A 26,542-nucleotide genomic window follows, 5' to 3' on the forward strand; every position below is an offset into this window, starting at 1 on the left:
AAAGAGTGCATTTAAGCATCAACCATTTGGTCTTTCTTTGAGTCTCATACTTTGTGAGTGGCTTCTGTGTTTATGTATGTTAAATGAATTTGTATACCTTTTTAACCTGTTAATTTGTCTATTGTCAATTCATTTCAACAGACTTAGACTCAAACCTTTGGAGGGAAAGTTTGAACTTCCCTACATAGCCATCTAAAAATCAAATTATATTAACTTAAAATTAAATAAATTATATTGAAAACAAAAGTAATAAATACACAGAACTTCTCAATTCCTAATTATTATGATTTATATCTATGTTTTTACATCTAAATTCTCTACAGTAGTGTGCTACTGTGTATCTCTTCCCAACTCTGTATTCAACAACATCATGTTGGTGGCTGGAAATCCGTCATCATGGGAGTATTAGCACCAAGGAAATCAACAAACATTACAAATCAGGGCTTGATTTATTGTTTTGTGGATTGTCTAGACTTAAGAATGTGACAGAGAAGTATTAGTAATGCAGATTAAACATAAAAGCAATCTGTGAATGCTGACATTACCTTGTAAATATCATAAGAATTGAGAAATGTTCTTTCAATATTTAAAAACTGTTATCTGATTTGGCAAAAAAAAACACTCATGTCATTTGAGAAACAAGTGAAATTCTGACATTCATCTTCATGATTTCAGTTTCATCTTACTTGTTAAAGTAAATGAAAATATCAACCAATATTCATGGCAGAATTACACAAGGAGAGTAGACTCTTAAACATTTACCAGCACAACACTGGTCCTAATCTAGGGCCTGCAAGCCCCTTCGTAGGAGGTCTTTGCTCATGGATGATTTATAGAATGTCTATTAAATTACATCTAACACTTGGCATAAAGTTTACTTTTCTGGAAAGTGGTTCATAGCACTTATCAGATCCTCAAAGAGTGTGATTAACAAAATGCCTGGCATTCTAAAATCCAGCTTCACCATTTATTATCTCTAAGAGTTTGAGCTACTTACTTAACTTCTCTGGATCCCATTTTTCACATCTAATAGATGTAGGACCTACTTCTTAGGTTATAAAAATCAGATAGGGGAGCCCACACAGTAGATACGAAAACCAAGAAGACACAGATTCCCATCTAGCTACTTCACTGACCATGTGGTCTTGAACAAATCATTTAAATTGGCTGGGTCTCACTTTTCTCATCTGTAAAATGGGAAGATAGGTGTAAATATTTTTCAAATTATTTTAGTTTGCAGACCTTTTCTTCACACGAAATCATACATTTAGAAATAGTATAAGAACAAAATTATTGCTTGGAATATGAGGGAAAGAGAACAGGGAGTTTCCTTTGATGTCTCTCAGATGCTTCCAGAACATCACTAGTTCTCCATAGAAAACCACTGAACTAGACTATCTTTAACATATATACAGCACAGTTCTAATTAGCCAGGCATGGTGGTGCTCACCTGTAATCCCATCTACTTGGGAGGCTGAGAAACTTGAACTCAGGAGCCAGTGAGCCAAGATCGTGCCACTGCACTCCAGCCTGGGCAACAGAGCGAGGCTCTGTCTCAAAAGAAAACCACCACCACCAACAACAAACCCATAAAAACCAGTTCTAAAATTATCAGTATTGTTTTTGCCCTCAGCATTGACAAGAACTCCAGTGACAAGAAGACCAGATGAGATGTGATGACTCAGCCCAAACCTATCCTACTCTGACCAATAAAGTAATGCCTGGAGCAGCACTCCTGGGAAGGATTCTTTATATCAAAAGATACAAAAACAGAAATGATGGTTTCTGAAGGATATTTGGTTGTTGCTTATTGCCTGAACCCTCCAGATCAGCCTATCTGTCTAAATGTCCTCTGTTGACTCCATAAGACACAGGAGAACTGCCCAGCAAGGCCTGTCTGAATTCTTGGCCCACAGAATTTTTAGGTATGATAAAATGGCTGTTGTTTTACATCACTAAGTTCAAAGAAATTTTGCTATTCAGCAAAAGATAAAGAAAACTGGAATAGTAGTGGCTTAATCAAACAAGTACATTACTAACACTAACTCTTTTTTTTTTCAAGACAAAGTCTTACTCTGTCACCCAGGCTGGAGTAACGGTGGCACGATCTCAGCTCACTGCAACCTCTGCCTCCTGGGTTCAAGCGATTCTCCTGCCTCAGCTTCCTGAGTAGCTGTGATTACAGGTGCACGCCACCATGCCTGGCTAATTTTGTATTTTTAGTACAGAAGGGGTTTTGCCACATTGGTCAGGCTGGTCTCAAACCCCTGACCTCAGGTGATCTGCCTGCCTCAGCCTCCCAAAGTGCTGGGATTACAAGCATGAGCCACTGCACCTGGCCAGGAACTCTAATTTTAAGTGAGAGATGGCTATAGCCTTAGGAATGTCTGCAGGCTCCCAGTGAGTAAGGGTGATTTTGTTGGCTTCTTGGCCTATAGACTCCTTGGGGAAAAGTTACACTCATTCCAAAGAGCCTCAGCTAAAGCAGGACATGGAGGCTGCGTGGCCTTGCTATGGAGGGTAGGTGAGAACACCAGAGGTCAAACCACTGCAAGTCCTTGACCTTCCAGGTGATTTGGCTTGTAGATACAAATCAACAAAATACTATTTCTGAACTTCTTGAACAAGTGGAGTCATCCTGGCTGGGTTTTCTCAGTGACAGAGAGAAAAGGGGGTGGAGGAGTCATGGCTGGGCATGAAGATCTTCCGGGATGTCAAAGCACACAGCTGGGACAGATTTAGGACCCAGGCTAGGAACAAAAAGAATCTTAAAGTAAGGGACACCAAACACAGCACTACAACCTTCTACTTGGCTTGGTGTCTTTGATTCCACTTACTTTTTCCAAGTCTTCCGGGGACCACTAACTGTCTAGACTGACATTCTCTACTCCACGTCAGGCAGGCCATTATTGGATGGCATTTGGTTCTCCCTTTGGTCTCTGTTTTAAGAAATATTTGTTAAAAGTGATTTTTCCTATAGAATGATCTTAGAACTAATGAACTGTGCTTTTGTGAATCTTGAGAGTTAACTGTGAATTGACACTAATTTTTTTTTATTATACTTTAAGTTTTAGGGTACATGTGCGGTATGTATGTGTTTTCAAAGGCACAAAACAAACAGCAGCCAACTACTCTATAAATATGGCGTCTCTAATTGGCTGCGAGAATGATGATTTCAAAAGTATTTAAGGCATATCTCACAGTGCATTTAAATTATTTCCCTGTTAGCATCTATCACTATCTTTCTTACATTGTACTAAGTTGTATGTCTCCACCCTACCGTCTTGTGAGCCCCGGAGGCTCAGCACTGAGCCTCATTCATTTCTGTGTTTCTGTTAGTACTTAACTGAGCACAGATCTATAAGTTCATCCATGAGGAGCTTCATAAAAACTTGTTGAATGAAAGTGATCTGGCACCTGGTCAACATGGACCATGCTCCATGTTGTCTCCATCTGGCTTCTGTGGACAGCACACATGTCAAGGATGGATGTTATCAACACAGCCTGGACACTGTTTATGGCTACAGTGAATATGAACAGGTGGGTAGAATGCCAACAAGCCAAGTCCAAAAATATAGAGAGAACAATGTATATGGCTGCCAGTGATCTGGAAATTCTAAGCCATTTAAAGAGATATAATGCTAATTGCCTCATCCAATTACTACAAGGGTTTGAGATAATGCAATTAAATTACCTAGCAAAAAGCCTAGCTCATTTGCTGAAATGGTAACATTCTTATTGTTATAATTATTAATACATTAACAGTAATAAGCCACCTGGTATAATAATAGAAGGCTGGAAAACAATTTGGCCTATAGCAGAGCCAGAAAAATTCTTTTTTTGAATAACAGTATTCTGGATTTAATTATTGGCAACCAACTGGACAAAGGATAGAGCCTTCTATTAATGGTACTTCCATAAACTCTCGCCTTGGCTGAGGAAATCCTACATGCCCTATAAGATTCAGCTCCATAGACTTCTGTAAAGCCCTTCCCTCATCATCTCCTGCTTTCACTCCCATGGTGGTCATCAAAGGCACCACCCTCTCCAGTTCCAGCTCTGTATATCTAAAGCTGTTGCCAAGCTCCCATCACCCTCTACAGTACGTGGTACCCCCAGTTCTTACCAAAGAGAGCCACGTATGCTTAAAGGGGCATTTTATAACCTTGGCATGGATGGACAGAGAAGACAAGCACATTAAACATGAAAGGGTCTCCCAAGAGATTCTACTATGCCCACAGCACCAGCCCATTTTGAGAAATGCTGATTTCTTTTACCTATCCTCTATCAAAAAGTGCTGTTCACCTTTATATTACTATAGCTATTATATATGGTATTATAATGTTGATATATATAACTGATATATATTAATTATATTAATTAGATGATAACTTGACTCAATATAGTTTTAAAAATGTTTACTTCTTAGCTAATTTGCAAGTGCAAGTGTCACCCATACTTGATAAATGTATGATCTACAGAAGCCAGGCAGAGACAATATGGAACACTGTCCAGGTGTCAAATCCGTTCAACTAGAAAAGCATTTATTGAGCATCTGCTATGCATCTAGGTTTGTGGCTGGGCTGGGTGCTACTGCATGCATCTGTTCCTGAGAGTGTTTCTTTAAATATTGTGCCCTGGGCCCCTCTTGCCTCACCCTATTTCCTGTAGAGAAGTACTGACCTCAACCCCAGACACTCCTCTCTCCTCTCTGCATCTGCTGCTGACATCACTGAGAGGTGTGAGGCTCTAGATTCCTCCTTCTGACCTTGGTGTATTCTGAATTTCTGCCGTGTATTTCCTGGTTCCTTTCAGAGCCTCCATGGCATCCCAACCCTCAGGGCAAGGAAGGCATAGAGAAAGAGCAAAGTGTGGAATCATTAGAAGTGATGATGAGCTGAAATGTTGGCTCTCCCATTTAATGCTTGTATGACCATACATAAGTTTCTGTATCTCCCTGACCACATATATAAAATGAGGATAACAATTCTTCCCCACTAAAATCAGTTGTGCAGATTAAGTCAGGTATGTAATGTGTGCCTGAAAAAAGTCTATTCCCGACACTCACTTCCCAACTATATCCTTTCCCTGCTCCTCAGTCAGACCCAGTCTTGGCTTTCAGGTTGCCCCACCCTGCTCTTTGAAGATTTCAACTTCACCCTAATCCTGGAAGACTTTGTGGCTCCGATGCCTGAAAAACCCTGAACTTCTCACCCTGGAGTGGGGTGTACTACACAATGCTGTCTAAGACCTAGAGGTGAACAAAACAAAAAAGATGGCCCCTGTCCTTGAGGAGCTTGTAGAGACTTAAAAAAAGGAATAGAAAACTGGCCCGGGGTGGTGGCTCAGACCTGTAATCCCAGAACTTTGGGAGGCCGAGGCAGGTGGATCACTTAAGGCCAGGAGTTCAAGATTACCCTGGCCAACAACAGTGAAATCCCATCTCTACAAAAAATACAAAATATAGCCAGTCATGATGGTGCAAGCCTGTAGTCCCAGCTACTCAGAAGGCTGAGGCAAGAGAATTGCTTGTATCCGGGAGGTGGAGGCTACAGTGAGCCAAGATCGCGCCATTGCACTCCAGGCTGGGTGACAGAGTGAGAGTCTGTCACAAAATAAATAAATAAATAAATAGGAAACTGATGTGACAATAGTATAATATGAGGCACATATGCTATAAGAAATGTACAAACAAAATGCTACAAAAGCACAGAGAAGGAAAATATTTTTTTCCAGCCTAAGAAATGAGAACACTTCATGGTTAGACGTAGTTGAGCTGAGTCTTACAGGATGGGCAGGATCTGAAAAGGCAGATAACAGAGTGCATTCAGAAAGGCTGAAGCAAACACCCAGAGGCAGGAAAGCACCTGGAGCTGTCTGGTTTGGGAGGGGTGTAGGGTGACTTCAAGGACCCAATGAAAGATTCAGCTGAAAAAGTAGAATAAGGCCACACCCCAGCCAGCCTTCAAAAGCCACCCTGTTGCTTCTACCTGGAAACTCATTTTCTCCCTTCCTTCCACATCTAAATTTTACTTAGAATTTACCTCTCCCTGTGGATGTAATTTCCTGCAGGAAATCTCCCTGACCCTGAATTAGGTCCCCCCTTATATGTCCATCCTGCATCTCTCACGGTGGTCCTCAAAGGCGCCACCCTCTCCAGCCCCGCTCTGTGTATCTGAAGTGGTTGCCAAGATCCTATCTCCCCCTACAGTAGTTGGTGCCTCCACTTCTTACCAAAAGAGAGCCATGTATGCCTGCATCCTGCATCCTGCATCCTATGCCTCCATCACAACACTACCTACCATCTTGGAAATGCTCCTTTTGTTGCTTCTCCTATGAGAACTTGAACTAAGTGATGTATCTGTAGCCAATGCCTCACATAATGTCTACCAAATAATAGGGGCTCAGCAAATGTTTGCTCAATGAATGAATGAATGAATAAAAGCAAAAGCTCTGATAAGAAGCTTGGACTTTACTTGGTAGACACTGGAGAAACATTAAGAAAAAAATTAAGATTCAAGAGGCTAGGTTTAAGAAGATTTCTCTGGAATAATTGGATAGAAATAGTTTAGAATGATGACAGGATTGGTATTGAGAGAACAGTCAATCCTACAGTAATTCAGGAAGGAGAGGCAAGTGTTTCAGGGAGGGAAAACAGCAATAATTCAGATAAGAAACGATGAGTGATTCAACAAGGTTAGTAATGCAAAGAACGGACAAAGGAGAAGGAAACATCTGTAAATCAACTTCAAGCCTACATGAAAGGATAATTCTGCATAAATAAAACCAGAAAATATACCGGGTGTGGCAGCTCAAACCTGAAATCCCAGTGCTTTGGGAGGCCAATGCAAGGGAATCACTTGAGGTCAGGAGCTTGAGACCAGCCTGGGCACCAAAGGCATACCCCTGCCTCTATGAAAAAAACAAATTAATTAGCTGGACATGGTGGTGCAGGCCTATGGTCTCAGCAACTTGGGGGGCTGGGGCAGCAGGAATGCTTGAGTCCAGGAGTTGGAGTGAGCTATGATTGTGCCACTGCACTCCAGCTGCAACAACAGAGTGAGACTCTATCTCTAAAAACAAAATATTAAAAAATATTAATGAGCCAGAATATACTGGAAGAGATTCCGTGTTATGTAAGATGATGGGCTTATTTTCAATAAATTGACCATAAAGGTGTAGAGGAACATCTACATGATGATAGATAATAGGAGTTTTGGAGAGAGGTCAGAGATCACAAACATAGATTTTAGGGCTGTGTCCATGGAAGTAACAGCTAATTAAATAAGATAACCAAGGAAGAAATAACGGTGAGAGAGAAATGTGGGACAAAATTGCTTCAAAAATTGCCACAAAATTGACCTTTGTGGATAGGTAAATTTAGGAAAGAGACGGTAGAGGAAAATCCACTGAAAAAACTTCAAAGAAGCTGTAGGATATGTGGAAGTTATCAATGTCAGAGACAGAAAGTGTCTACAAGGAAACGAAGCCAGTTGACGATGACAAGGGAAGTGCCTGGGTCTGCCAGTAGAACTACAGATGACTCCTTAGAATATAAATTCTACAGAGTGACAGGAACAAAAGCCACATTGTAAGGAACAAAGAATAAATGGGACTTCCACAGATGGGGTCAGTGGCCTCTAGAGAAGTTTGCAGGCAACTGAAGAAGGAAGAGAAGATGGTAACCTAAGAGGTAGTATGTAAGAAGCAAGATTTTTATTCTATTTTTTTAATAGAAGAGATATTTGGGCATTAGCGAAGGAGAAGAGACTGATTTCAAAGAAAATATAAAAATAACTGACGGAGCCTTGAAGAATAGTGAAATTGAATGACACACAGTTATGGGAATACATAGACTTTATCTTGACAACCATAGTTTCACTTTCTGGAGAGACACCTTGATATACATACACGCACTTGGTTCCCAGTGAAACATTTTTGAAAGGATATTACTGTAATTTGCTTTCCTGTCACACCCACATATATACATGACAACATTTGCATCAAATTTCATCTAAAGCCAAAAATATACATACTCATGTTTATTCACACAGATCTGGTTCTTATTAGTCAGTTATTTCATCTTTGTTGAATGTCTTTAGAACATATAATTCTGTCACTGCATTGACTGGCTTTCATTATGCCTTCAAGTGACAAAATATATGCCAATTAAAAAAGGTGGCCAGGCACAGTGGCTCACACCTGTAATCCCAGCACTTTGAGAGGCCAAGGCAGGTGGATCACCTGGGGCGAGGAGTTCAAGACCAGCCTGACCAACATGTTGAAACTCTGTCTCTACTAAAGATACAAAATTCGCTGGGCATGGTGGCACATGCCTGTAATCCCAGCTAGTTGGGAGGCTAAAGCAGAAGAATCGCTTGAACCCAGGAAGCCAGAGGTTGCAGTGAACCGAGATCATGCCATTGCACTCCAGCCTGGGCAACAAGAACAAAACTCCATTTCAAATAAATAAATAAAATTAAAAAGGCAATGTATTTCTCTTCATGTATTAATATGGATCTCTATTTTGTAGCTAAAAATGAAATACCAATTCCATTCAGAATAAGAGAAGGAAATGAATAAATTATATCACATAACACTTATCATTATACATGTCTTGGGAAGGATAACCATTCATTAGTTTAAGTTAAGTCTTCTGCTTCTGCGATAAAGGTTAGTTTAGAAAGCCGGGGCTCAGTCTGCCTCTCCTGTAATATTCAAATGGAAACAAAATCATAGGCATTAAGAGACTCTCTAACAGTGTAGAATAAACTAACAAATGTGGTTACTCATGACAGGAAGGGTGAAAAAACTTAATTATTCAGGATAATGGTGAGCCTCTAATATGTTTTTCCAATGTTGTTTCATTTTTGAACTATTTTACTAGATTACCTAATCATAAAGCAAATTTAAAAATGTAAAATAAAACTAAACACAAATATCCAGTCATATTTTTATTATCCCACTATGCTTCTATCAAAACACAACATTCTGCCTAAAACAATTTATCATCCTTCATAACAGAAGGTTAAGCAGGATCCTAATTAATGAATGTATCAATTGTTTTTCCCTGTCAAGCACAAGATACTGTCTTCCATAATAGCATACACTCAAGCAATGAATAATAAATATCATTATCATCATCATTACCTTCATACAAATTATTTGTTAGGGCAATAAAAACCCATTCCTTTAAGATGATTGTCCAAAATGAAATCGTATATGGATGGTTCACTTAAGATAGTTCAATACTGTGTCTCACACAGATAGTGTTTGAAAGGGGCTTGGCATCTTGCAGAGCATCCTCAATGCATACCTCCTCCAAAGAGATCAGGAAAGAGCCAAAAGTGCATGCTCCTCATGAGAAAGGTGGATCCTGCACACATAATTGATGCCCCTGAAAACTGGAGGAAGTGTCCTTGCCGCTCACAAGGGGAAACAGAGAGCATAGGATGGCAGGGGCTCATAGGAAAATGTTAGATCTTAAGAGCAGAAAAGTGGAAGAGAAACACGTGATGACATCAATTGTCCCTTGAGGTCTATGGGACTAGAACTGTTATTTGGAAGTTAGATTCCTATGGCAAACAACAATATGCTTCTTCATAAATGGTTTAGCCAGGAGAAGCACAGGCAAAATGACCTTTGAAGACAATCTTCACGAAGAGAAGAAATCAAGTCTCAAAGTGCAAAAAAGCAAGGCAAGGCTGACAGGCATTTCCATTCCCAAAGCTGGCTTTCTTTGACCTTGAAATCTCTGAATATTGGTGCAGCCACTTGTTCCCTAGAGGAAAAGGATCTCAAAGCACTGTATAACCACCTGGCATAGCTCCTTCTTTCTAGACTTCCTTCTGGACTTGTCAGAGAAACTGCCTCAGCCTGTGGCTACTCCAGAGGACATAGGATGAGAGGAGGCATGGATCTAACAAGGAGCAGTTTAGAGCAGCTGCACTTTTCCCAAAGGCAAGATGGCACCGCAGTCTCTCCATTTGACACACATAGGAAGTTGGAATCAGAGCAAATCAGAAACAATGCTTACTGTTTATAATAGGTGCTTGTGAAATAGGAAGCTAAAGTGGTTTAATTCCCCTTAGAAAGGTCTAAAATCCAGGATCCAGAACTTAATTTGCTTATTCAACTTTGCAATATTATATATTATCTCTGGCCCTGACTACTAAAACTATTTTATAAAAGTCGGAAAGACACTTTTAATTAGTGAAGAATTAAAAGCATGGTTAAGAAAACAATGTTTTATCAGCACCTTCTGAAAGCTTAGTGAACATGAAACAGCCACTTACGTTTTTGCTTGAGATATATTTCAAGTTTCATTCATTCAATTATTTACTCAGTCATTAATTTAACAGGCATTTGAATGTCTACTATAAGCCAAGCTCTATGATAGATGCTGGACATATCACGGTGAATGAAACAGACTTGATCCTTGTCTCTCAAGAAACTGACGGTCTAACGGGGAGACAGGCATTTAGTTAATTATGATATTGGATAATATACCAAGAATTAAGAGTACAGGGTGTCCTCAGAGAGTGTAACAGAGATGCCAAACCTCCTTTGGAAATCAGGGAAGATTTTCCCAAGGAAAATTGATTTAAATGGAGACTTGAAAGATGAATAGGAGTTATTCAGGCAAGAGAACAGGGATAGGAAGGGGAGAGAGAGCATTCTACACAGTCAGAACAGCATATACAAAAGGCTTGAGACAGAAACGAGCTTGTCTGGAGAATAAGAACAAAGAGACAGCCAATATTTCTGGAGCCAAATGCAGTCTGGGACAGAGACACAAGAGAATGGTGATACTCAGGGCATGGGTACAGCCCTGCAAGAGCTTGTGTTCCATTTAGAGTGTATCCAAAGATCAACGGAAGCCACTAAATAGTCTTACAAATGTCCAACAGCAAGTGATCTTTCCCCAAACCCATGGTCTTGAAAACCCAGGAGGAACAGAGGATGATAAGGAAGGAGAGTGGAGAGAGCTGCAACAAATCAACTTTGGATTGTATTCTTTCTTCTGGGCAATCTATACCTTACGTACAAGTCATTCCATGACAGCTTATTAGTCTGAAGACCCCCTGAGAATAAACATACTACTGCCCTAAATGGATCTTTTCACTCTGTCTGACTTCTCCTGCTGGCAAGGTGGCCCCGGCACACTTAAATCCAAGCATGATTTTCTTTGGAAGCGAATGGCCTGTTTAACTGTCTCCACTTGAAAAACAGCACTGGCAAAGGCTATACTAGTTGCCATGAATGGAAAGTGAAGTGAAAGAGGTTAAAAACACATGTTATGTTTCTTCTAAAACAGAATCTTTCAACTTATGAACAAAGGAGGAACACACCGTAGGGAATGGGTTTTTTTGTTTGTTTGTTTTTTGTTTTTTAATGTGAGGCAGCACTGAATTGGGGCAAAATTGACTTATGTGTTTCTTTTCATGTTACTGGGTTTCGAGAAAGTACTGGAAGGAACTTGTAGGTGAGCAAATGAATGTGGTAGCTTCTTTTAACAGTATGTGTTTGGTGAGAATATGACAAATCAACAGACTACATTTCTTGAAAAGAAGATGGCATTTTTCTCTCTCTCCCACTAACCCCCGCCATCCCATGCAGCCCACTCTCACTGTCTCTGTATATGTGTATGTGTTGTGTTGGCAATAGTGTGGAAAAGATAATGCATCCATTAAGTTGGACAGCTTAAGCATTATTCCCAAATATGAAATCTTCTTTTCGGCCAACTAGCCTATTCCAGATTCTTCACGTCCCCTTACCATGAATGCCCTGCCGTTCACTGGAATGTTCTCCAGCCAACCAGATTCTACCCAGTATGTGAGGCATAACTGAAGGCACATCTTCTTCCTCACGCTTCAGCCCAAGGCCAGATTCTTGCTTTTCCTAAGCTCAAAAAGATGTTATTTTTCCACCACTCATTTGGCCTCAGCATCACTGCTTTGGATTGTTTCAAAGCACTTGCTTATTATGTTGTTTGCTCAGACACTAAAGCTTAGAGAGAGAGAGAAGTCTGACACGTCTTGGGAATCTCCTTCATAATAAATTATAGGTGTTCAAGAAATACCAGTGATTTAATTAAAATGTAAATGAAGTTGCTTCGGACCCATTCGGCTCATAGAATAAAACTAGACTACAAGCTGAGATATTTCCCTCCAAGTTAAAAAGAAAAAACTACTTTCTCTTAAATAAAAACATGACAATGAAAAGCAAATGGCTTCAAAGGATTTTTGTGACTACTAAACAAGTTACAGGCTGCAGTATGTGACAATTATTCCTTTTTCCATGCCATCCAGTTATAATTGGTAAACAATAAGCTTCACATGATTAAAGCATACAATTTTTAAGTAGATAGATAACTATAGATATATATGTGGAAACACAAATATTTATTTTTGAGTATAATTTGCTCTTTTTTTTCTAGCTTCTGAAGGCAGAAAATAAAGTAAGGTCATTGATTAGCAACTTTTTTTCTTCAAAAATAGCATTTAATCTATAAATCCCCTAAGTATTGCCTATATATCTGAGAAATCATCTCCATAGTCAATATAACAAACACATGCATTATTCCCAAATGACTAACAATGTTGACACCTTTTTATGAACTTAACTGCCATCTGTATTTCTTCTTTGAAGGATTGTCTGTTAAATCATTTGCCCATTTTCTTCTAAATTGTTTTTTATTTTCTCATTATTGAGTTGTCAGTTTTAAAATATACTCTGGATACCAAGTTTTTACCAGATACAGAATTTCTATATTCCATTTGCGTTAATTTTTGTACATTACATGAAGTGTGGGTCAAAATAAATTTTTGCATATGGATATTGAATAGTTACTTCACCATTTGTTAAAAACTAGACACTTTATACTGAATTGTTTTTGTACTTTTTTAAAAAATTAATTAATCATATGTGTAGTATCTTTCTTAAATTTACTTTTTGTTCCATTGACCTATTTGTCTGTCTCGATGCTAATGTTACATTATCTTGATTATTGTAGTCAGGCAGTATAAGGCTCCCAATTTTATTCCTGTCTTTCAAATTTGTTTTGGCTATTTTCACCCTTTGCATTTCCATACACATATTAAAATAAGCCTGTCAATTTCTTTTTTTAAAAAGTCCTGCTTGGATTTTTATTAGAATTACTTTGAATCTATAAATTATTGTGGAGATAACTGACATCTATACAATAATATAATCTTCTGATCTATGCACACGCTATATATATTCATTTATTTGGGTCTTCTTTAATTTCTGTCATCATTTTATAGTTTTAAGTATACAGGTCTTGCACATTTGTTGTGAGATGTATGCCAAGTACTTCATATGTATGATGCTATTATCAATGATCCTATTTTAAAATTCAATTTCTCTTGGTTCATTGCAAGCATATGAAAATACAATTAATTTTTGTATATTGCTCTCCAATCCTGCAATCATGTTAAATCTTATTAGTTTTAGTTTTTTGTGGAGTCCATAAATTTTTTTGTAGATTTTACATAGAAGATCACATCAAATACATATATAGACAATATTGCTTCTTTCCAATTGGAATGTCTTTTATTCTTTTATCTTGTTCTATCACAGAGAAAGAATTTCCACTAAAATGTTAAATAGAAATGGTGAGACTGAATCTACTTTCCATGCATATTCCTGGTTTTAGGAAGAAAGTGTTTGTTAAAATCATCAAATATCTAGTGTCCCCATTTTCCCAACTGTCTTAGGAATATTCACATTTTTACAATTTGTTTAGTTGAACTGGAACCCAAATAAGGTTCATACATTCTGACTGGCTGATACATCTCTTAAGTCTCTTCTGATATGTAGGCTTATCCTCTCTTTTTTCTTGCATTTTTTTGTGATGATAGCATTTAACATTTTACTCTGATTCTTATATTTCATCTAAATTTGCAGGTATATCTAAAGGCTTGAAAAGATTAAAGCTAGATGTTTTTGGAAACACTACTTCATTGGCACTGTGCATATTCTCACCAGAGAGTCGTGAGGTCTGTCCCTGACATTATCAGCTATTGATGATCATTATATAGACCCATTAATTCATTGGCAGTTACAAAATGCTGATATTCATATTCTAACACTTTTTATCACTTATTAGCTGGAATATACCTATAAAGAGAAAATTTACCAACTATTTAGTTACTCTGGGGTATAGGAAAGCAAGCAAATAATTAATTCTTATTCTAAATTAGCAAATTTTCAAAATAATGAGTTGATTCCTTAGTACGCTTCAAAGGTGACCAGTGAGTTTTTAACCTATACTTTTTAGAATAAATATAAATGCATGGACTAAAACCTATTTGTAATGTTTCAATTAATTGTAGTTATTATCCTTATCAGTATCCAAACTATATTTTCTTTGGCCAATGAGAGCCTCCTATGACTCCTGGGTCTTTATTAGCTGATCCTGGTGTTAGTCAGCTTGGGCTCCAACAATAAGATAACACAGATGAGGTGGCTTAAACAGAAATTTATTTCCCCATAATTCTGGAGGCTGGAAGTCCAAGATCAAGGTGTTAACAGTGTTGGTTTTTGTGAGGTCTCTCTTCTTGGCTTGCAGAGGGCTGTCCTCATTTAGCCTTTCCTCTGTGTATGCATGGAGAGAGAAAGCAATCTCTGGTGTCTTTTCCTCTATTTACAAGGACACCTGTCCCATCAGGTTAAGGCCTACCCTTATTACCTCATTTAACCTAAACTGTCTCCTTAAAGGCCTTATCTCCAAAGACAGTTACCTTGGGGGTTAGGTCTTTAACATGGAATTTTAGGGGAACACAGTTCAGTCCATAAAAACCCTAGTAGTCTTAGATAGCATCCTTGCTTTCATTTCATGAGAAGATACTCATGGCTCATCTTGTGCATTTCCTAACCCAAACCTGGAATCAGTCATTTTGATAAATGCTGTCTTGTTCTTTTTTGCGTGTGTGTGTGGGGTGGGGAGGATGTGTGTGTGTGTGTATTCTGTAATGTATATCTATATTACATGGGTATACAGTTTTGTGTATACATATATTATACATATGCATACATATACATATCACATACACATATATTATATGTATATACAGTTTTATGATCTTTGATAAAGGTATGCATCCATATAGCTAACACCCCAATCACAATAGAACATTTTCACATTTCAGGAATTTCTCTTCTGCTTCATTCTAGTCAAACCTGTATCCTTTCTCACCAAGAGTTAACCACTATTTTGATTTCTACCACTATAAATGGACTTTGGCTGTTTTTGCTCTCCATATGACTGGAAACACATTATGCACCCTTTTATGTTTGTGTTGGCTTCTTTTGCTCAATATGATTTTGAGAACCATCCATTTCGTTGCATGTATCACTAATTCATGTTATTACTCAATATCTATATACAAATTTGAATGATGCACTAACTTGAAAGATAAACTGTGTTAATCTCTTTATTGTAAAACAATTACAAATCAGGAAACTGCACAAACATATATACAGCTTATCCTTTTAATCCCCAATAGAGCTCTGTCAGTTACCCCAGAGCTTCCTCCTTGTTCCATGTACCAATCATAACCACCTTCCTCCCTCCAAACTATAATTATTCTCCTGATTTTATAGTTATCATTCCTTACATTTCTTAATGGCTTTATCATCCAACTGTACAGATGGAAACATCATAGCTTAATTTTCCCCATTTTTCTTCCATGTCTTCTAGTTGTTTTTCCTCTACAGGTTTTTCCTTCATTCTTTTTTTTTCCTTAAAGTTTAGCAGTTGGAAAAGCTGGCCCATTTTCTCCATGAAGGCTCTCTTGGTCAGGAATTTGGTCCTGATACTCTTCAGTACGTCTTTGGTATTTCCTATACATTGACAGCTGGAGACAGAGGCTTGATGAGACTCAGGCTTGAGCCTTGGGCAAGACCATAAGTTTTGATGTGTCTTTTCATCAGGAGGCAAGCAGTGTCCATCAGTCTTCTTGAGATATTAACCCTTGATGATCATCATCCAGATGTAGTAATTTCTTGGGAGTGTAAAATGGTGACGCTCTAAACATTTGATTCTCAGAAGATGCTTCCCTTATCTACTCTTCGGTGACTCATTAGTATAGATCATATAGGAGAGGCAAGAATTATGTTTGATTCTTTCCCTTTATTTATCAGTTTTCAAGATAATAAATTGACTCTGCCATTCTTTTAATGTGACTGATTATCTTTTTAAATGTAGCACCTGAGTTTAAATATATTTTATGTGTTCCAAGCTATATCTTTACTAAAACTGAAACTGTTTCATCTCTGGCCAGGAGGAAGCTCTGCAAGTTGGCCCCTGTCCTTTTGATGTGACCCTGTTAGTCTTTGAAGCTTCTTTGCTCTCTAGTATATTCAGATGTCCCTGACTGGGAATCAGCCATTTCTCCAAGAAGCCATGATTTCTTTTAGAGGGAAATGCTGTTTCAAGACAACAATCTGGGTGCCAGGGATGCTCATTACTGGCTTGTCAATGTTTCCAGATTTGTTTCATTGATTACCACCTACCAAGCTATCTCAAAATTTAGTGAGTAATTTTTTCAAGATTTGTCCATTTGGGCCAAGTTTTATATAGACTGTGAATGGCTGTTCCACATGTTGTCACCTGGGGCAGCTCCACTAGGGCTGAAAGGTCACTCACATGACTGGCACATTGGTGATGTCATTAGGAAGCTCAGCTGATGCTGGCCCCCGAGGGTTTCAATCTCTTGCTGCATGGCTGTCCACATGGCTAAGTAGGGCTTCCCACAAAATGGCCCTGGGATTGATTCTAACAGAGAGTATCCTAAGAGCCATCATTATAGGGAGACAAGCCTCAATATGCAAGTCATTATGAGGCCTCTGCTTGCATCTCAATTCCTCATGTCTCTTTGTCTGTCCATTGTCCTGTCCAAAGTCAGTGTGGGTGGGAACTACACAAAGGCAGGAAGGTGTGGTTTACTGGAGACTGCCAAAGTAACAGTGTCAAGGCATCTTTGGGGTGTCACTCTTATGGCCAGAAACCTCTGTGGCCAGTGGTGCCTTTGCTTGAGTTCTTGTTCTGAGCCCAGGAAGAATGAGGTACACAGACAGGTGGAGGGTGAGCAAGATGGAGCTTTATTGAGTGTTAGAACAATTCAGAGGAGACCCACAGTGGGCAGCTCCTCTCTATAGCCTGGTTGTCCCATCAGTGTTCAGCACTCAGCAGAGAGGAGGCCCTGAAGTGGGTGGCTCCTCTCTGACAACACTCATCCTGATGAATGTTCAGCTCTCAGCAGAGAGGAGGCCCTAGAGAGGGTAGCTCTCTCTGCAGCTTGTCCTCCCAAGGTCTGCTCAACTCTAGCTGAACCAGGGGCTTTTATGGGCCTCAGAGGGGAGGAAATGTGTGCCAATTGGTGCATGGGAGGCCATGGGTGGTTCCCACTCCAATGGGTGGGACTGGCAGCTGAGCCCCTGGCCTTCAGGCCCTCCCTGGCTTGAAGGTGGGGCCCCACTGGGGGCCCAGTAATCTGTCTGCCTCCTGCTGCTGTTCTTGGCACCTGGGCTCAGCCTCAGTTTTGTTCCCAGATCAGAGTGGGCACCAACAGCAGGCAGACTCCAGGCAGTGGGAGCAGGCATTTCTGAGCCTGCGAGGGCATATGGGGGCCTTCCTGGGCCTCCAAGAGTGCAGGAATGCCTGAGTCTGCAGCTGTGATTTGGGTGGCTGCAGCCATGCCCAGGGCCAAGGTGGTGGAGGTAGCAGGATTCCCACCTGCTCGGTGGAGCGGGAACCCTGAGTCTGCAGCTGCAGTTTTGATGGCTGCAGCTGCACCCAGGGACCTGCCACCCAATTCAGGAGGGGTGGGGCTCCCGCTCGTCACCGGCTCCCACAGGCTCCATGCACTGTGCAGCCCTGGACATGCCTCCCTGCTGCAGCCAGCATGATGGCAGTGGCAGGCTGTCTGGAACAGCTGCTGCCATCAGCAGTACACCATAAGGCCTTTTCAGTGAACACAGCACATGTTCCCTTTAGTTTATTTATTCACTTTTACTTTTTTTTTTTATAGAGACAAGGTTTTACCATGTTGCCCAGGCTGGTCTCAAACTCCTGGCCTCAAACAATCCTTTTGCCTTGGCCTCCCAAAGTGCTGGGATTACAAGTGTGAGCCACAACACCCAGCCTAGTTTATTTATTTTTCATAATTTTTTCTTTTTTGTATTTCTAATTCTTCCTTGAATTCTGTTACAATATTTCTGAGTTTTCTAATCCCATTTATATTTCTCTTTCCTGTGTTTTATCATATTCTTAAAATTTTTAAATTACTCATTTTAAAAACTTCAGTTTCTATATGTTTTATGGGCACTTTCTGGTATGCTTTTGCTGTTTGTAGGACTGTTACTCAGTTTGTTATTCTCTTTTATTCTTAGAGCAACTTTGTGAGAAATTTAATCTCGATGGTTTTCTTTTGGTCATTTTTATGTGAGGTTACATTTCAAGTTTTACATGAAATTAGTGTTCCTCTTTTTGAGGAAAAAAACATTTAAAAGAAGCTAAGTTCACAGAGCTTCTTTTTCTGTTGTTTGCACAGTTTAAAAGCATTAAAGACAACATCAAATACTGCCAAGGATGTAGAGAAACTACATCACTGACACATTGCTGGTGGGAGTGTCAAATGGTACAGCCACTCTGGAAAACATGCTTCTTATAAGACTAAACATACAACTACAACACAACCCAGCAGTTTCACTCCAGGGCATGTAGTCCAGAGATGTAAAGATAGGTTCACACAAAAACTAGAACAGGAATGTTTACAGTAGCTTTATTTGTAATAGGCAAAAACTGGAAACAGCCTAGCTATCTCTCAATAGATAAGTGGTTAAACAAACCATGGCACATCCATATGATGAAATATGACTTAGCTACAAAAAGGAACATACCATTGAACAGGTGTGGTGGTTCATACCTGTAATGCCTGAACTTTAAGAGGCCAAGATGGGAGGACCACTCGAGGCCAGGAGTTCAAGACAGCCTTGAAAATATATTGAGACCTCATATCTACAAAAAAATTTAAAAATTAATTGGGAGTGGTAGCATACTTGTAGTCCTAGCTACTCAGGAGGCTGAGGCAGGAGGATGGCTTGAGCCTTGGAGTTGGCGGCTGCGGTGAGCTGTGATCACCCGACTGCTCTTCAGCTTGGGTGACAGAGTGAGAGTCTATCTCAAAAAGAAAAAAAAGGAAATAAAGTAATAGGCTATTACTGATGCACACAACCTGGATGAATCTTGGGTATGTAGGCTGAGTGAAAAAAAAATCGAATCACGAAAGTTTACTTATTATATGATTTTATTTCAATTATATGCCATTTTTGAAAGGCTAGTATCATAGTGATGGAGACAAGAGTAGTGTAGATAGATAAGGTTATAAAAAGGCAACAAGAAAGATCCTTGTAGTAAGAATTGTTCAGTATCACTGGCTGTGGTAGTGAGTACACAAATATACACAGGTGATACACCTGTACCAAGTAAGTATGCACACACATAAATGAATACACGTAGAACTGGAAAACAATCTAAATAAGATTGGTGGATTGTATCAATGTTAACATCTTGGCTCTGCTGGTTCTGATATTATATTACAGTTTTGCAAAATGTTACCATCAGGGGAAACTGGGCAAATTATATACAAGATTCCTCTGTATTATTCCTTATAATTGCATGTGCATTTACAATGATCTCAATAAAAATTTCAGTTCACAAAACTACAAAAACATTTGGCTGCTTATTTCTAAGATTTTCTGGCTCTGTTCTCCTTCCCTGCTTTTATGTGGATGTTCTTTTATCCTTAGTTTCTGTTGTTTTGCTCAAATGTGATTTCAAGCTTGGTAGTTTTCCTTCAAAGTGAGTTCTTATTTTGGAAGGCAGCTCTGCTGATCAGTTTCAAAAATAAAAATAAAAATAAAATTCATAGGATTAGATTGCTCCTGCCCCGCAGACCTTACCATGAACTGCCTACCCTCATTCCTATTGAAGAGGCCAACGCCTCTTCCCAGTTCAGTTGCTTATCTTAAATCCTTCACCTGCACCTGCCAGTAAGTATTGTTGGAAATTGCAGAGTCCTCATGTTCCAATGATCTTGAGTTGCCCCGTTGTTTTTTTCTGAATTTATTAGAACATGAGTTATGTCATTCCAGACCACTATTGACTTTGCTGGGACAGCACTGTGTCCGAGAGACCCTAGAAGAGACTCAGGGCCAGCAAATGACACTTAGGGTTTATTGAGGACTTACACACAGGTCAGTTCAAGAGAAGCAGGTTAGACAGGAAAACCACTATCATTTGTTTAAAAAAAAAAAAGCATGCAGTTTATATAGCATTTTCATTTAGCAACCTCCACCTAGCAAACAAAGGGCCTCAATCCTCTGTACAGTCTGCCTTCCAACTAATGGGCCAGGGATTCAAATGTCCTTCATAGATAAGGAATGAATCTCCAGGTTGGCCACTCCCAGATTCCTTAGCTCAGAACTCTGAACACACATTCTTCTTAGATCATAGGCACATTCTGAGGGTATGCTGAAGTGATTGCTGCCAAGTACCTCTGCCACACAGGTTATACCACCCTTGAACAATTCTTCCGCAGCAAATGCAGTGAGAACAGCAGCCAATGCTCAGAAACCAGTAATATATGAGTAAGTTGTTGGGAGGAAAGCTTTTCCTCTGCCAGGTTGAATCCAGTGGTTGGGGGTCTGTATATTAACTGACAATGGACAGATTAACAGGAAAAAAGGTTTGCTTATGCATTAAAGGAGTTCAGGAAATGCCACTATAAAATATGCCCCTTCAGTGTGTTGACATTTCATAGTGAGGGCACTTGGGGGACAGTGGATGTAGGCAGAGGCTTTCTCTGGGCTCCCCTTACGTGTCCGAAAGGAACTCAGCTGTCATCAGTCCCCTTCCAAGGAATTTCATCAACCAGGGAAGATTAACTTGTATCACAGGAGGGGAGTCAGGGAGTCAATGCCACACTCAGACAAACTTAGTCACAGACTGTCACCTACTCTTCCAAAGGCCCATTCATCTTTTCCATTCATCAGCTACCCTCCTCTAAGCTGCCTCCATCCCCCCTCCCCTATGAAGAGGGTACATAAGCTTCTAGACTAACTGGGTTTGGGTGGTATTCCCCTTTTTTTCCTCTGATGCCCCTATGCATGTAACAAATTTGCATACTTTTTCTCCTGTTAATCTGCCTGTTGTCACAGACTCACTTACAGGACCTGAGTAGAGAGAAAGCATTTTCTCCCATACCACATACATGCAGTACTCAGTGATGAGCAACTTGCTCAATAGCCAGAGATAAAAAGCTTATATAACAAATTTAACAAGTATGAGCAGGGTGGTGGTGGGGTTAGGGCTTCATTGGGAAGGTATGGAAGGTTCTGAAATCACCATTGCAAAAATTATACGTGAGAAAATTATGACAGTGAAAGAGATCTGATGTAACCAATGCCCATCTTGCCTCTAATCTCCAAACTTCCCTTAATCTCTCCTGAGCTTGCAGCAAGCTAACTTTGGAAGAATTTTAGTTTATAGTTTAAACAACGATAGCCCTTCCCCAAAACTGTATCACCTTTGTAAATCTAGTGAAAGACCACCAGGTTAAGAGGATGAGAGGAGCCTGAATTCTGCTAGGTGTAGACATAAACAATTACCAACCATTATTTCGGAGGTCACAAGACTTGCAACTTCACTAATTACTCCTGCAGATAACATCACTTTTGTAGAACCTAAGATTGGCCTTTGAGATGTCTTTTCAGGTTTTTGCATTTTTGCACCTGGGCCAACCAATGGTTACACCCAGAAGCAAACTTAGCACATACAAGAACCATTTTCCATATGCCTATGATTGCATCCCCAGCTGATCAGCAGCTGCCTGCCTGCCAAATTGTCCCCTGCCTGCCAAATTGTCCTTGAGAAACCCTAGCCTCTGAATTTTGTGGGGAGGTTGAGTTGAGTAATGACTCTATCTCCCACATGGCATAGTTGGCCTCATGTCAATTAAGCTATTTCTCCTTTGCAATGCCATGGTCTTAGTCAATTGGTTTTGTTTGTGCAGTGAACAAAGAGAACCTGCCAGACAGTTAAGAGTTCTAGTTATATTTTTGATGCTAAGAAAATGAGCAGCCTGTCCCCACAGCAGCTGAACTCACAGGAAATCCCCTGTGAGGGGGGTTAATGTCACTGTATGTTCTGGAGGCTCTGCTTTAGTCAGATAAAGGAAGTTGAGATAAGATTTATTTCTGCATCTTCTTCAGTTCAAATCTTTTCCCTTTAAGATAATCTTTATACCAATTCTGGGGGTCTGAGCATGTTCCCACACAGGTTGGTAACAGCCAACAGGGAAGGCTAGCCCCACCTCCTTGCCTGTCCCATGAGGATGAGTACTCACACTGGTGTAAGAGACCAGAACATGCCACCCCCAAATACTCTGCCTTGGCATAAGGATTATTTTGAGAAACCAAAGACACAGAAGAATCTCTGAAAGCAGAGTAGAGGTTACCCTTTTGTAGGGGAAATTTATATCTATAAGGGAAATCTCCATTTTAAGGATGTCTATCTGTACCAGGAACTCTTATCAATGGAAAAGGCATAGACTTAAATCTTCAGAATGTCGATGAAAAGAGTCAAACCCTGTAAAATACTGGAAGAGATTTATTCTGAGCCAAATATGAGTGACTGATGGCCCATGACACAGCTCTCAGGAGATCCTGAGGACAAGTGCCCAAGGTGGTCCAGGTTTAGTTTGGTTTTACACATTTTAGAGAGATATAAGACATCAATCAATACATGTAAGATGTACATTGGTTTCATTTGGAAAGTCAGGACAACCGGAAGCAGGGGGTTTCCAAGTGACAGGCAGATTAAAAGATTTTCTGATTGGCAATTAGTTGAAAGAGCTATTATCAATAGAAAAGAATGTCTGGGTGAGGGGTTGTGGACACCAAGGTTTTATCATGGGGATGAAGCCTCCAGGTAGCAGGCTTCAGAGAGAATAGATTGTAAATGTTTTTATTAAAAAGTCTGCTATATCAGTAATTTCAAAAGGGAGGTGTGTATCCTGAGGCATATCTAGCTCCACCTTCCCAGCATGGCCTGAAACTAGTTTTTTAGGTTAACTTTGGAATGCCCTTGCTTGAGAGGAGGGGTCCATTCAGATGATTGGATGAAGGCCTTCACATTTTTTTTACATTGCTATTGAATGTTTATGATTATTACTGCAGGATATGGAAATATCCCTTAAAGAATTAAGAATAATTTTTAAAAAAAATTTTTCACTTTTATTTCAAGTGCAGGGGTACATGTGCAGGTTTGTTATATAGGCAAACTTGTGTCATGGGGGTTTGTTGTAGAGATTATTTCGTCACCCAGGTATTAAGCCCAGTACCATTGGTTATTTTTCCTGATCCTCTCCCTCCTCTTACCCTCCAGCCTCTGATAAGCCCAAGTGCATATTGTTCCCCTTTATGTGTCCATGTGTTCTCATCATTTAGCTCCCACTTATAAGTGAGAACATGCAGTATTTGGTTTTCTGTTCCTGCAATAGTTTGCTAAGGAAAATCCAAAAATATAAAAACTTCAGCAAAGATTTCATGATGAAGACGCCAAAAGCAATTGCAACAAAAGCAAATATTGACAACTGGGATCTAATTAAACTAAAGAGCTTCTGCACAGCAGAAGAAACTATCATCAGAGTAAACAGACAACCTACAGAATGGGAGAAAATTTTTGCAAACTATGCATCTGACAAAGGTCCAATAACCTGCATCTGTAAAGAACTTAAATTTGCAAGAAAATAATTTTATTTTGGGGTTTACAATAACAAACCCTACCCTGGTTTACTGAGCTTTTCCTGGGCATCTCCCAATAACTGGCCCTCCCTCCACCTTTCTTTCTTTCTTTCAGTTGAAGATGGTATTTCAGCCTAAATTCTAAGCCACCTTTTTGAAATTTATTCATTTTTCCCTTGAATATGTCCTGGGTATACATGAGGTATACATGTTAATAAATTGTTTTTCTCTTGTTAATCTGTCTTTTGTTACAGGGGTTTGTCCCAACTAAGAAGGATAAAGGGTAGAGAGAAAATTATTTTCATGCCATGAGAAGGAGTTAGGACTTTAAAATGCCTTAGTTAGGAAGGCATGGGAAATGCCAGGAGAGGGAGTTGGGACTTTAAAATGAGTGGATAACCATAAACTGGCAAATCAATGTTGCTGTTTCTTCTATCATTAGTGAAAATGGGAGCTTTAGGATGAACAAACCACCATGAAAAATAAAGGGATTTTTTTTTCACAGCACATGTAAATTTTTGTGGGTAGTTTCTACCCTCTCCTACATCGCAGATCCTCCAGAGTTGGTGAGGAATACAAGCATCTCCTCAGCTGATTCCTTTAAAAATAAAACTTTTAAAGGCACGGTATTTCCCACACTGAGACCAAGTGAGGCCTTTCTGTACTTAGCAGAGTCGCTGGGAATCAAAGAGAGACACTGGGAATTGGTGCTGGATGATTTCCTAGACAATTTAAAATATCCAGAAAAACCTTAAAAATTGCTGAAGTCTATTTTGGTTAGTTAATTTGTAATTTTGTATAAGCAGAATTATTCTTAGTAAGTAGCAGCCAGTATGGGTGTTTTGTACATAAGGGCAATTTGTAGTCTCTGGGAACCCTGAAACCATGAAGTACCAACATTAGCATCCCATGTCCTGCTTCCGGGTCTCAGGATTCCTGGGGTTGACGCAGGCCAGCACCTCCCCTCCCTCCTTTTCTCTTTATAACAAAGTCTGAAATTGTCCCAAAGCACAAAAGTTCCCAGTGCACTACTAGAAGTGACTACATTTAAGTGTTTGAGGAAAGATAAAAACTATCATGATTTAAGGAGCCAGCTTTTCCTTTGCCTGAGAACTTGACATTAATTAAAATGGACTGTCTTAATTTCCTCTAACTTTTGTGAAGGGACGGTGTCATGCTACTTTAGCTTTTGCTTTGGCAGGCTTTCCTGAAAATTCTGATCAAGTCACTTATTGTAGACTGAGCATGAAGAAGAGTGTTCAAACAGCAAAAAATTCCAGTGGGTGGCGAGAGAAAGGTTACTCTTGGACAAATTCCTTTTCATAAGTCCTGACTGTGATTTCCGTGTGACTACAGCTGGCCCTACAGCAATGTGTAGGTTTTGGGAATTGAGGAATTCCCTGTAGAATTATCTAGCTGACAGTTTATTCACACAAAAAGTGCAAAGAGACAGACAAATGGCCCCACCCAAATCAATAATCGACATCAGCTGATGCCTCATCTATATACTCTACAAAGGCAGCTGCTCTCAAATTTATTGCCTATTAGAATCAACTGGGAAGATTTGACAAATGCAAGCACCCAGCCACATCCTACACAAATTTAATGATCATCTCTAAGGGTGGGACCCAGGCATGTGGAATTTAAAAAATTCCCCCAGGTGGTTACCATGTGCAGCCATGTCTGAGAACCAATATCTTGACAGGGACCTCTGGGAACGATACTGAACCATGAATGTGGGTCGCCGTGCAATTAAGGGACAGAACTGAGACACAAATAATACAGGGTGGTCATGGAAAAGTAAAATATTCCAGGCAGCTGTTCCACGTGACTCGAGGATATGACCTGGGAAGACTCTGAAAAACCAGGATATGGACCAAGCTGGTTATGACCGAATGCATCCAACAAGGCACTGGATTTGATCTAGGTTTCACCTAGGCCCTCATTATATGCTCATTAACACCCCAAATCACACACCCACCAGTGCCATGACCATTCCAGGAAAACTGTATTTGGAGTAAAAATGGGTGGCACCACAGTTCTGAGAAATCTCTACCTTCCTCCAGGAATCTTCATGAATATGATACCTCTTGGTTAAAGAATCCCAGAAAAGTTGCAGCCCCAAATCCCATTTGCATGAGTCTCTCTTGAATACGCTCACACTCCCCTTTCTTGAGTGTGTGTACTTTTCGCTTTGAAATCAATCTCTGTACTCGCACTATTTTCTGAGTCACCCTTGACTCCTTTTCGTGCTGGTGTCAAGAGTGTGGACACTTGCTGAGGTCAAGGTACCGCCAGCATTTAGGGACCTCCCCTAGCCCACCAGTATCAGAATGACTTCTCAGTTCAAAGAGAGACCACAAATGAGAGGGACAGAACCTTCAGCACAGATTACAACTACACCCATATTATTAGAGACAGGTATTGGTCAGGGCTTCATAGACAGACCCTCTGTCCTCCTCTCACTACAGAAGCAATTAGGAAGTACAGAGATCTCTCATTCCCTAGGCTTTTCCTCATTATTAAGTACAAATGAGGAGGTATCACAGACCCAAGATGCCAAGCATTTTGGTTTTGCTGAATGCAAACATAGGAAATGCTCCTTGCCCAAATCAGGGAGTTGATAAGTTGATAAAGAGCTCCTGCAGAGACCTTGACTAATGCCATAATGGTACACTTCAGAAGTGACCTGGGCATCACAGACAGTCAG

The sequence above is a fragment of the Pongo pygmaeus genome, chromosome 7 (genome assembly GCF_028885625.2).
Source record: "Pongo pygmaeus isolate AG05252 chromosome 7, NHGRI_mPonPyg2-v2.0_pri, whole genome shotgun sequence".
NCBI lineage: Eukaryota > Metazoa > Chordata > Mammalia > Primates > Hominidae > Pongo > Pongo pygmaeus.